The 13410-nt window shown below is 38.9% G+C and overlaps 1 long non-coding RNA gene across 3 annotated transcripts in view; it reads right to left on the bottom strand.

Moving 5' to 3' along the window:
• Positions 1 to 7818, bottom strand: part of LOC137843411 (uncharacterized) — a 77764-nt gene extending 69946 nt beyond the window's left edge. For all 3 annotated transcript variants that reach the window (XR_011089503.1, XR_011089493.1, XR_011089498.1), the window contains exons 1-3: positions 7804 to 7818; positions 5290 to 5392; positions 2402 to 2466 (exon numbers count right to left, since the gene is read on the bottom strand). This is a non-coding gene — a long non-coding RNA (uncharacterized lncRNA). The remainder of the gene's footprint in view (positions 1 to 2401; positions 2467 to 5289; positions 5393 to 7803) is intronic.
• Positions 7819 to 13410: the final 5592 nt, after the last annotated feature.

Here is a 13410-nt window from a genome sequence, read left to right as displayed (position 1 = left end):
CAAATGGAAAAACCAAGGCACAGAGCCAGAAAACACCTTGGCTAAATCCATTCAGCAGGCTAGTGGAAGAGCTAAGAATAAAATTATGATTTCTCGATGTTTAGTCTGATGCTCTGTGAGTTGGACTGCCTCACACTGAGAAGGTGCTCAATGATCAACTTTATTTATATATTTACTACTCAAATATGGCATGTTCTCACATCTTCTATTTTCACGTTAATTGTGTTGTGGATCTTCTCCACCCACCCCCCATTTCCTCTGGTACATTTGTTCTATAGCTATTTGTGTGGAAAACAAGCAATTTCTGCTCCACCTGCTCATAAACACAATGAGAGAGAGAACACTCTGTTACAGCATAGCCACTGCCTTAGCAACAGATTACAGCATCACTGGGAAAGGAATAGCGACCTTCTGGGGAGGGAAGTGCCCTTTATCTCCCTGAAAAGCTACAGCAGGCAAGTTTTGCCATTAATTGTATTTCCAGCAACCCCCAACCCCTCCAGCTTCAAGCAATAAGTAGTTGTAAAGAAAGAAGGCAAAAACTGAGCACAGAGTTTGCCCCCAGTGCTCAAAAAAGACTAGGAGAGGCAAGTAAAAGATGGTGAGTGAACAGACTGGCTTCCAAATAGAATACACAGACCTGTATTTGAGCACTCAGGTATGGGGGTATGTTAATAAATCACTCTGGCCACTTAGCCCATTGGTATCAAAATGTTTGGCAAAAGGGGAGTAAACCACAGCCCTTTGCTGTCATATTACTAGAAGCTCATACCTCGGGAATCAAAGTCATGAACACTCCTCTCCCTTGTGAAAAGATCTGTCTCAGATAAGTGGAGCAGGCAACTAACACTTTTGGTTATGCGAATCAAAACACTTTCCCATCATGTGCATCCTTATTTATCATTTATGTGACAGGGTGGGCTGTACAGGTTGTACAGTTGAACATGGGGACATGGGATATCATCTTCAGGAGAGAGGACAGCGAGAAGTAGAACGCACCCTGTAATGACTAGTTTGGCGGGCTCTATCTGCCACACAGGGCCTAGGACATCCTTGATACACCGTCAGACAATTAATCAGGACTTGATGGACAGGTGAGTTCAGGGGCACTTTACAGTATTTTTATAAGGGCAAATATTTAGGGAAAAGGAAAGGTATTTGGTTTTAGCTTTCTCCCACTCCGTCTCTGCATGTCATACATTTTAGACTGTGAGCTCTGCACAAGTGAGGACAATGTTTCTGTGCTTGCAGTAATAATACAGCCCTGATCCTGAAAGAGGTCTCTAGGTGATAGAATATAACCATGTGATAATAACTTCCAGGTTTAAAATGAAAGAGTGGCCCCCTACATTTGCATTCTTTTGTTATAAAGATGGCAGTAGGGCCACTTGACTCAAAAGGGAGACAACAAAAGACAGAACCATACCTTCCACCCTGGATTCCAGATTCTAGATCCCTGAACTAACAAACCAGAACGACGGTATAATGATGAGTTATATAAAAGGTCCATAGTGAGGTAGAACAAAAAAACAGACTTTTTTTTTTTTTTTTCGTTGTCTGGGGATTAGATGTTTCATTAAGCTTTCTACCCATATTAGAGAATTAAGTCGATTATCTGTCTAAGGATTTTGATGCCAAAAAGCAAATGTCTGGGCTTATAGCTTCTCTAGTTACAATATGACTAGAAATACGAAGCAAACTGTGGAAGAGGTAAGAGGACATATTTCTCTATGCTCTGGTTCTCATGTGAGTAATGGGAGATATAGAAGGAGCTACAGAAAACCTCTGGCATGAAAGCAAGAGTAAAAGAGATCACAAGAGGACAGTTAAATGGTATGTCTTGACACTTCTGATACAATACGGTGTCTCCACAAATACATAATACAAACGATGAAGGTTTTATGAAGTCTGGCCACAAAACTTTTTTACAGACAATAACCTGGAGGTGCAGCCACTTTACCAAAGGCATATAGCAGTGACGAAGCAATGACTAAGCTGTTACCTACCTCTCAGACCTTTTCCCAGTCCACTGTGCCATACTGATTTTTATGTGATACACACACGCAGCATGAAGCATTACTTACAAATCTATCATTTAAAATCTGTTTTTGTATAAAGTACCTAGAATAAATTTCTATTCATGGACTGAGAATGGCATTGTGCCTGCTCACAAGGACATTAGGACTGTCTCACAAGGAGATAGATGTCACATGGGTACGGATTTGCATGGGCAGCCTACATAACTCAGCAAGTGCCATCTTTCTGGAGGAAGTCCCTCCTCTGACGCATTGACACCACCTGTCTCTTTACACTTGATGGCATCTGTTGGCATTTTTTATGTGCCAAAGCATTAATATCAGAACAGTACAGGAAAGGAAGATACCAAGTTCTGGTTACTCACATCTTAGATATGTCACACACCTAAGCTGTACTACATCGGGGAAGTAGGCCATCCGCTAGCATCACCTGGAAGCAAAACACAGGGGATAACAAGTCATGCATTTGTCTCCACTGTCTCACGTGCAACTTAAAGAAATCTGAGTGGCAAGGATTAAAATGCTTTGTCATGGGGAAGATGGGTGAGGAAGACAAAATTAATCTAACAATAAAAAGGAAAATAATGCCAGGGTCAGGTACCAGATGGGCAGTACAGAAATCCTTGACTTGTCCCCAAAAAGAGCAAAGCAGACAAGCTTTCCTGACATTGCTCAGTCAACCATGAGAAACCACCAAGAAGAGGCAGATGGTCACTCCATCTCTAAAACTATTTGGTCCTTGGCCTCTGCTGGGAAAGTATGCTGAGGTGCCAATTATTAGCACTCTGAACAGTGGCTTTTGTGATCCAGACAGACATTCATTTAATACTTTACCAAGTTCCATAAAACTCATTTAATAAAGAAAGCCAAAATGGCAAAGAACCAACAGGTTTTGGAAAACATCCATAATAAATAACTATAAAATGCAAATACCTTGAAAAATAAAACAACAAAAAAGGTAAGTAGGACTAAGTGACACCATATAGTTGATAAGCAGTTCTAATGAAGATGATAGATATTATTATCTGAGTATATTATCCTTTTGTATTTTATTGGCAAGAGCAAACAGTTCAGAATCCCCTAATAAACCTCTAAACAAAGGATATAATTTGAACAGATATCAGAGATTTGAACAAGTGTTGCTCTTGTCAACTGGCCATTTTGAAGCTGTCTCTGCATTTTTGTTGATCTATGTTAAGGCTTGGTTCCAAACCCCTTTAAGTCCATAGGAGTTTTGAACTGATGCGGTTGACCTCTGTGCACCCTGGACATGTAATGGCTGTAATACCCTGAGAAGAAGTCTTCTGTGATTTCTGCAGTCAGCAAAGGCTAATTTCCATTCATGTTGTTGCTCAGTTTTGTGACTACATTATTATTTAACTGCCATGAGACTCTCAATGTCCTTTAACCAAATCTGAAGCCTCTGACTGCAATACTTTTGAGGCATCTTGACAATTGTTTTGGGAGCAAGGTGATGGCCAGGCCTCATTTGTTTTTTTATCCCTTTTGAAAGGAAGCAAAGGTTGCTGTTATTCAGTTACCAAAAGTCATGAGCTGTGCTCTCTGCTGGTTGTGAAATGACTTCTTTCTGTCACAGTCCACTTCCCTGCGGGGAAGGGCTCCTATATGAGAAATATGTTGGCCCGACCTAGCTCCCAGCAGGGCAGTCAGGGAGAGAGGGTGAACACAGAGCACATACCCATATCTCACTGAAACACTTGCAGGTTGGAAACGGTCACTTTACCTTACATGGCTCTGTGCATGCCTTCACCAGTAAATTACACACAACTACATTCTTTCTCCCACAAAACACCAAAGAGAAGAGCTAATGCTATTCAGTCGGGAAAAGTAGCAAACAGGTAAGCTTGCACTACCCTTTCCCATTTATATTTTACAGATAAATAGAAGAGTTCAGCCTCCAGTGTTGTCAATATGGTTCCTTTCAAAAGCCACTAAAGTTTGCAAAAAAATTAATGAAAGAATGTGAAACAGACCTCACATTCTGGTGCCACCTGTCAAGCCTGTCCTTGTGTGAAACTGCTGAATAAGTCAACACTCCCCAGTTTTTACTTTGACAGCAAGGCATATTGCAGTGTGCTGTACTTGGGGCTGCACCTTAAATCTATCTGTGAAATGAAGCTGGTATAGAATGTGGCAGCCCGTATCTTAACTGGTTCCCAGCATGCCAAGATCTATGTTGACAGCCTATTGATTTATATGTGGGGCTTGGCAATTTGCTTTTGACCAATAGTATGCAGAAATCCTCGTATCCATTTCTCTGAGAGATTCCGTCTCTTCCTATTCTGCTTCTTCAGATATGGATGCTCTGAAGGTGACAATTCCATGGAAGGATCCATCCTCTTCTAAGCTTCAAAGCAACAGCTATTAGCTGATCTATTAGGCATGACGCAATGCTCAGTGGAGTAAGGTGTAATGTTTTATAGTTTATTATTACAAGGTACATAAGAGTATATGAGGAAGTAGTGTTGTTATGCCTTTGCCCTCACTGATTTCCTACACTTTGGGCCTCAGAGCTTGGTGTATGGGAATTATGTATTAGCAACATGACTTAACCAGCAGGATGTATTTCAAGTGATAGACAGAGATCAGGTCTTTTCTTTATAGGATAAAAAAAGAATCTAAGTTACAGTGCTTTGCTTGGGGAGAGCTTTCTTTTGCCTATTTAATAAACAAATGGTTAACAGCAAATAAAGGCTTGACTCATATGAATTGTCATGTAGTTTTACATCAAATTTAATTTCAAAAGAAAAAGCAGCAACAGTTGGGAAGATGCAAAAATTTCAGCTTCTGTACAGCACAACTATCTGACCACACACTTGGAGGTTTGTCAGGTTTCATTAGACCATGCTTAAGTCTGTGATGCTGAATTTTCACTGTAGTTGTAATTCAGTCTAGCCTGATTAATGCTGGTGTGGACTTGCCTATAATATAATCTCACCTGCATGAAGTGAAGAACACCTAATGATAACTGAAAATGAAATGGTAATACTGGTCAACATTTAGTGTGTTCTCCCACTGATGATAAAAGAGAAGAAAACAGATTTACTGGGCAAGACTTTCCTTTCACTCATTCTGGGTTTCAACAAGGTAATATTGGCATGACCGCAGAATCTACTACTATGGGGTTAGGAGTGCCATCATATTAAAATTCAGGGAGGAACAAAAATTCAGTAATACAGAGGCTGTATTGACAGAACAAACATTTGCAAGGAGAGAAGAGCAGGAAACCTACCTGATCTGCTCTCAGTTATCAAGCATGGTCATTAGCAGTGTATCAGGAAAATCAAGCTACTTCACAAAACAGCATAAATTCATTCTGAACGAGACCGTAACTTCTGCAAAGAAACAAGCAATATATTAATTAATGGCTTTAGTCATAGTACTTCTGTTGCTAGAAGATGTTGAGACAAATGAGTAAACAGAAGAGCCTTGGGAATGTCACGGTAATTTAAAGTACATAAACCTTCAAAGCACGCCTGTGATAGAGTGATACATTGTCTTATAATTGGGCAATTGCTTTCATTCCATGATATAATTAGCACACAATCATGGTTATGTGAAAAATAGTTCCCTCTCCCTCCTTTCCAATTTGTGCCTGCTTAATCTAAGCAGAGGACCTATCTTTTTTGCTGCACTACCAGTAAGTCTACTGTATCTTTACATTTCAGCTGCAGTAACAATGTCTCTTACCTGACCAATGCAATGATCAAATATTCAAGGCAGGAATCAAATTCATGCTATTTGTATAAAATATTTGGTCTCATTATTTTTTTCCACAGCCTAAAAATATACATAGTGCTGCGACAACAGAAAGTTAGGTGACTCATAGCACAAGCACTAGTAATCAATGCAGCCAAAACTGCAGCAGAATTTATATGCTGCAAGCGCACTGCACGTGATCTCTGTTTAAGGCTGTGCTATAAAGGCTGGTTTTGGCTACAGAATCTCTTCCTGAGAGCCAGTGTTCAACCAGAAGTGATTTGCTGTGAAGCCATGTGAAAAAACTGGGGGCTCCAAACAGCAGAAATCTCACCAGTGCTAGATGGAGACAATATGTACAGATCTCCCACTGAATTGTATCCCAGCTGTTAGGCTACCAACTCTAGTCTTCATTTTTATTGTCCAACCTCCTTAAGTTGTCACCACTCACAAAAGGATCATCAGCCACAAAGAAAGGGTAACTAGCTGGGCAAAAAAGATCCTTTATCCATCTGTAGACCCAGACCCAAGCTCTCTCATTTTTCACACTGAAATGGCTGGCATATGCCTTCTTACATCTGTTTGCTAACAGAAAGTTTAAATCCTCTGAGAAACATGAGTTTATCAGTATATCTGTGGACTGTGATAAAAAAGAAATGTTATGAATTGTCTATGGGAATTGTGTTTTGTGAGATTTCCAGCTTTGCACACTTAAATGGGTTAAATAATTCAGGTAAGAATCCAAATGTATAGATGCTATACCAAACTGAATGAGGATCCTGTGAGAATGCTTCTCCTCTCATACCGACGAATAAACACTTCTGGCTTACTAAACGTACCTCTCTACTTGTGTTTGAAATTTTAAAATGACATAAAAAAAATGTATCATTGCAAAGCACAATAAATTAATCAAAACCTCTATGATTATATGGGTGTAAATATGAACTGGCATAAGAATCAGGCCAATACAGATCAGCATTGATGAGTACACACGCATTTTTTTTTACCAACACCCCCACTGCTCATATGCATAGACAAGTCTTTCTCCACAATGCGTTATCTACAGATATTCCCCAAACTGTCCTTTCTCTCTGCAAACACATATGTGCGTATCATTAGACAATCCTTTTTTTCCCATAGCAGTTACTTCCCACATATATTCAGAAAGAGGGGGCATGCACACACATAAATTTAAGGGCAGAAAATGCACTGCAGATGGAAAAGAACAACAACAACAAAAACCTTTCGCATTCTCTCCAGTCATTCCTGTGGGAGATATTTATCTATGGGAAAAGCATTACAAACTTTAAGTAAATGAAAAAAATATATATTTTCATAACATTTGGGAGGAAATGCATCTTAATGGCTAGGGAAAATTGCTAGAGAAAAATAACAGCAGCTAGTGAGTTGAAGGAACTATATTCTCAGTGACAAGCAACAACAATAGAAGCTAATGCGAGTCATTTGTAGAAGGAAAAGTGAATAGCTGTGGCATATTTGCAAAGAATATATGGCAGTTTACCAAAGGCAAAGCTCCAAGGAATACCAGCTGGGACATGAGAAGGGAGCTATCAAAAGAGGAGGGAGGTATAACAGCATCATGGAATGGTTGGCACCACTTTGTTAAAGCGTTTCATGAAATGAGACGTAGCTGCTCAGAGACAGTAAATCAAGGTGTTGGTGTTACTAACTATGGCTCATGGCAGGTGGCCAAGGAGTGTACAAAATAGAAGCACATGCATGTGTGTGTTTTTAGCATGTTTCAAATTGGCAAATTTACCAGTTATTAAACCAAAGCAGTGAATTGGATTTCATTCATAACTAGTCTTCTGTTTTGATTGGAAAGCAATTACTTCTAATAGTTCTATAAAAATTCAAGTCTAAGTAGAACACATTCCATGTGTGGAAAATTACATCCTTTGTACTTTGACCTTATCTGAAGACTAGGATGGCCTGTTGTTTTGCGCATCAGCCTTGCATCTTAGCAACATACAGGGCTAAAAAGCTCAGTAAATAAGAAGGCATCCAAAATGCCATAGTAACATACCATTTATCCTGATGCCTGCAGAAAGTTGATTTCCATGTCTGGATCTGTCTAACTGAGGAAGCTGCCTCTGCAATAATAATAATTTAAAAAAAAATGTAAAGAAGTACGTCCTAAATTTGAAGAAATTGATTGACAAGCCGATACCTAGCTGAATACAGATTTTAAGTGAAAGAAAAAAATTGTGCACAACTTTCATATTTCAAATAGCATTAAATTGAAATTCCTCAATATTTTGCTCACTGATTAAGGTCATGATTGTGGTTATTAAAAATTTAGAATGTGAAAAGGTAGCTGCTTGGATTTGCATGTGGTAAAACTTATATACCTTGCTTCTTTATGTGGTGTTTTCTTTTCAGATGTATCAGGTTGCCATTACTTGTAGTGCAACTTGGCACTTGTAACAAGTACTGCTAGGTGAAGGAGTCTTTGTTTGGCTAGAGGACCTTGCATATGATCTTCAGTTTTTCCACTTCTTAACTGGTAGTACTGATAAATGTGCTGTTCTGTGAATACAGCAGTCAGATATTGGAAAGTGTATTGTTTGCAATCTCTTCCAGGAGAAACCTGCTCCGTAAACTTTCAGGCCAACTAATTCTTTCTGAGAGACAGCAACTTGATTTTTTTCAGTACACAGGTACGAGAATTCTGGTTGCTACCAGAAGACGAGAGAGCTGTTTCGATGTTTTCAATGAATAATCTACTTTGTGAACTACTAATTTGTTTACAAGAATTAAACAACCTTTGTCTGGGATCTGCACTGACAGCATCCCAGAACTGTATGAAAGATACCAGTTGGTTTACATGTCATCCTTTTTCAAAGGATATCATGACCTAAATGAAATAAAATACTATGGGTAGGTAGGTGTCTGAGAAACTCCATTCCCAAGTTCTGCTTTAGGTTACTAAGTCTCAAAGAAGGGGACACAATTTGCACAGGAAGAAGGTCAATCACAAATTATATAAATGATTGCAGCTCAGATCTAAGGGATTACAGTCCTAATTCCCTACAGACAACAAAAAGAATAAAATCCCTAAATAGAATAGCACAGAGCTAAAACAGAGAGATCATTTCTGGGGTCTGGTTCAGAAGAACTCCTGCCTTAACCCTTGGAGGTCAATTTGTCCAGCTTTAACGCAGCGTCTGCAAAGTGAGAGGGTATTGGGAGGACCAGTCTGAAGGGCCAGCATCACCAGTTGCTGAAGAGCCCCTGAAATAAGATTACAGGCAAGACAAACTTGAAGTGTTTTACTGTCAGTCCCCTGCCCTGTATTCATCAGGAGCTGCGCCTTCACTCCAGAGCATCACAGAATCTGGCCCAGGGACAGCAGCTCTCCAAACTAAAATAACCAGCACACTCAAGTCCACTTTCACATGTACCAAGGGTCTGGGTTTTGTGCTCTAGGACCTTGGTGGCAGTATTTTTTGTCACTTCTTAAAGAACATTAGCAACAGCTCTAGGATTCTTTTTTTTTTTTTTTTTTTTTTTTTTCCTTCAAGTTTCACTAAGGGGCTCAAAAATTGCAGCAAATAACTTGGAAAAGATAAAAAAGAATCCTGTTGCTCTACTTATTGTAATTACGGTGCAGTTCAGTATAATGTGATAATTAGTCTCCTGGAAATCATTCCTCAAGTTCATACTGTGATATAGCATGAAATAAATCTGAGCCAACCATACAGTTCTAATTCCAGTATGCTACAGTCAACTGGTATGTTAATTCAATTAAAATGAGCTTGTTGGTGAGAACAGAAGTTACAATAGTGGGGGGAAAAAGGAGGGGGTAAATTCCATAAGTATTAGTAGAATCCACTTCATATTCACATCTACAACTCTAAATTACAGATACAAGATCTTTGTTCAAATTACTGACAAGGTTACCAGCTGGAACTTCACACTCAATTCAATTATTTTATATTGTACCTTCAGGCTCCATTCCAAAGTGACTCTTAAAGAATAATCAGACTTCTTCAATAGGCAATCAAAATGAAATTACTTTTTGTAAGTACAACAAGGTTACAGACTTGGTGCAGACTATAAGTTACATGCTACTAATTTTCAGTGCTCTAAATTTTTTACTCTGAATGTCTGTGATATACAGGCGACAGCAGCCAGGCCAGAATCTTCTCACAGTTTCAGCTTAACTTCTTGTGTTTCCACCATATCTTGCACAAATAGGCAAAAGTGAACAAAGAAATCACAGAACAGCTGGAAATTCTGTTTTATATTGTGACTACATGCAAAAGCAGTCCTTGATGGAGTGCTCTCCTTGTGATAGACGTTAGGCAGACGTGGCCCATACCTATAATCCAACAAAAATTCTTGTAATTGTTCCTTAGCTTTAACTTCCACGGAGTGCAATAACTTCAATAAAAATATAAGATGAAATGAATTTTAATAAAAAATTAAGGTCCAATTCTTCAGGGTTTGATTTTGAACCTTTTGAACAGAAGTCTGTGGTAAAACTCCCACACAGTTTTCCTGCTTAGGAGAACTTTCATGAGCACACAAATTGTATCTTCCTTATCAATATTTTCTAATATGATTCTAGGTATTAAAACCCTCCTGTCTCTTTCTGAGACAATGGAGGACGACAAGCCTCCAGATCTACATTCAATTTGTGAAATTTAGAGGAAATAAAGAAACCTGTGAAGAAAAGGAGAGTAAAAAATTGAAGTGCTTCAAGACTGAAAGGTGATACATTGGTAGTAACATTTAACTCCAAGCTGGATTAATAATAAATAATTGCAAATTGTCTCTGATTTTGTTTGACACTAAGTGGACACCACATTTCTAACCAAACTAGAAAGATAAAATTAATAATTGCATATTATTTTGATATAAAATCATTAATCTTACTTTGACAGTGGCCATAAATAGGCTGAACAGTTTTTAAAGACATTGCCTGTCCTCCTACACAGTGCTTTCCTTCATGCCAGCAGCTGACAAAAACAAACTCATTTTCCTAACACATTTAATCTTTGGAAATGTATTTTCAATAATGGAACTCATTCTTCCTGTTGGTCCACTAGTAATCAAGTTTACTGACAACAAAAGATTCACTTCGTCGTTCAGCTGGTTGCTTGATTAGAGGCTGGGTCAAAGAACAGGAGAATCTGATCCTTAGCTGTTAAAAAAAAAAAAAGAATGGTTGTATGGGGGCTGGTGGATGCTGGTGCTGCAGACGAGAGGTGGCTGAGATAAGACTCGGTGTCACATAGTTTCTCTGACAGAAGAAAAACAAAGCAATCATGCAGTCAGCAATACTTTCTCTTCTGGCTCCAGAGTTCAGTTTTCAATGTAACTGAGAACTAGAAGGGAAAAAGATAGCTTAGAGCACCCCACCATCAATGCTCTTCAGCAGAGCAACCCAGTACTGCACAGAGGCCATGAAAATTACACAGCAGGAGAGCAGTGGGGAGTGGAGGCAAAAAAAGGAGGGTTGAGAGGCAGCAACAGCACTGCATCATCTGTAATCACAGGGGCCAAGACAAGTGGTTTGTTTCAGTGGGAAGGAAAGAATAACATGCAATAATGAATGCAATTGGCCAGGTGAGGTAAAATATGCTGTGGTCTTCATTCTGCTCATCACCATTTTGCTCTACCTTCATTGGCCTCAGAAGGTTTATTTCAGCTTTACATCACTCCATTAAGTTGTTCTGGGTCTTTTCTTCTCCTTCTTTTTTATTTTTTAAATTATTTTTTCTCCTTCCAGCCTACACAAATACCAAGTTCTCTATCCTCTTGTACCAAACCACTCGCCTGCCTCTTCTGATTGTAATAGCTGGTCTATAAAAGATATCTGTTCTCTTTAAGGCCTTGTTTCTCTCTTCTAACAGTTATCGCAGAATTCTATCTTTTGCCATTTAGCTACCTCCACAAAAACAAAAGTTAATGGCAACAACTTTTGAAATTGTGTATTTTATGATTTTATGTATGCAAGCTGATTTAGCAGGAGAATAGCAACAAATGAGAAATGGCAATTAACACTCCCAGAGCAAAGCCTGTTATTTCTCATGTTCTTCAACCCTTCTCTCACAAAATGCTTTCAGAAAGAAGGCAGCTGATTCTAGCAACCAAGGCTACACATTTCATAATTCCACTCTATTGCTTTTCTGAAAACGAAAATATGTAGGAAGAACATTTCAGTATAACTAATTAGCAGCCTCTGTGTCCTCATCCTTGTTAATTCAAGGGACCTCTCTAAAAGATTCCTCTGGGAGAGTTCCTGCTGTTATAATTTTACCACCTTGTTCAAGCCCAGACATCTACTTTGAAGCTCTGCAAGGAATAATTCCCATGAACACAAAGGCTGAATATCCAGGTGTTATTTGAGAAATTGCCCTCATCTTCATAGTGGAATTTAGCACATACTCTAAATAATAGGTCAGAGTATGGAGAGTTGCAAAGAATTGGAAGAAATATTCTCACCAATCTGTTCAGAAGTAACCATCTGAATGCTGCTGTGGCTTCATTCCTATAACTCCCCTCTTAACGGTAACAGAAGCTGAGCCCCTCCACAATATTATTCTTAATTCTCTCTCAACTTGTCCTTGAGTCATCACAAAACGACTTTGTGTCAAGTGTCATCAACTCAGCTGCTGTACAGCCCCACAGAAGCGGAGAGCTCTGTGCTCACCCTATCCTGAGAGCATCTCCTCTAACTGGGGTGAGGGGACAGCAGTGGGGAGGCTGCAGGTACTTTCAGAGAACAGAGGGAAATCATTTCCCACTTTTGGAGAGATCTCTTCTGAAAGGCTTCAAAAGCAAGATCTGCCAAAATGCAAGATGAGAAAGTGTTGCCAAATTCTCAAGTTTCCTTTGCAAGGACGCTCAGGCTAAAGCCTGATACAGAAGTAGACTAAAAGAGCATCTTCCTTGTCCACCCTGCAAAGCATTTACTGATTAAAAGTATGCAAGAATCATGCACAGTTCATTTGTTTATGCACTTGTCAATATGTAAACTTCACTTTTAATATGGTTTTGTTCCTTTCAGATGTACTTTATTCCCAGGTATTCTGAAACGGTCTTAAAGTTACTTCAGCAGGTGTATTGGAGATACTTACTTTAAAACAACTGGTTAAAAATACCACAACAAAACGATGTTAGTTTCCATAAGCAGGTTTTTCGATTAAAAAAAAAAAAAAAAAAAAGTATTGAAACAAATTAAAAAAACTCATTTTCCTTGTATTTTCTCAACAGAGAAGAGAGATTTTTCCTGACTTTTTTAAAATGCTCATTAACCAGAAAAATCAAGTAGTCATCCAAGCCAACTCCAGGTAATAAAATGATAATGTTTAAAAGATTCCGTTGTGATTTCTTATTCATAAAATCAGAACCAAATTGATTCTTGAAAATGAGCACATGCTCCTCCAGAACTAATTCTTTAAAGCAGTTTCTCTCCATGTAGTGATGGAAGTGTTTTCCTTTTCTTTATGTGCTTGACAAACTTGTATCCCTTCTGCTCTGGCAGGGGGCTGGGGGCTCCCTTTGTTGTTTCAGTCTTCTGTGGCTGTTGGTACAGATCCACTGGGAACAGAGAGTTTTGATAAGATCCAAAGATGCTTCACTGTTGTGGGAGTTCCTCCAAATCAATTATTTGCAAATTTCA

This window comes from Anas acuta, chromosome 22, assembly GCF_963932015.1.
Source record: "Anas acuta chromosome 22, bAnaAcu1.1, whole genome shotgun sequence".
Lineage (NCBI taxonomy): Eukaryota > Metazoa > Chordata > Aves > Anseriformes > Anatidae > Anas > Anas acuta.
This window is presented reverse-complemented; position numbering and strand designations above follow the sequence as displayed.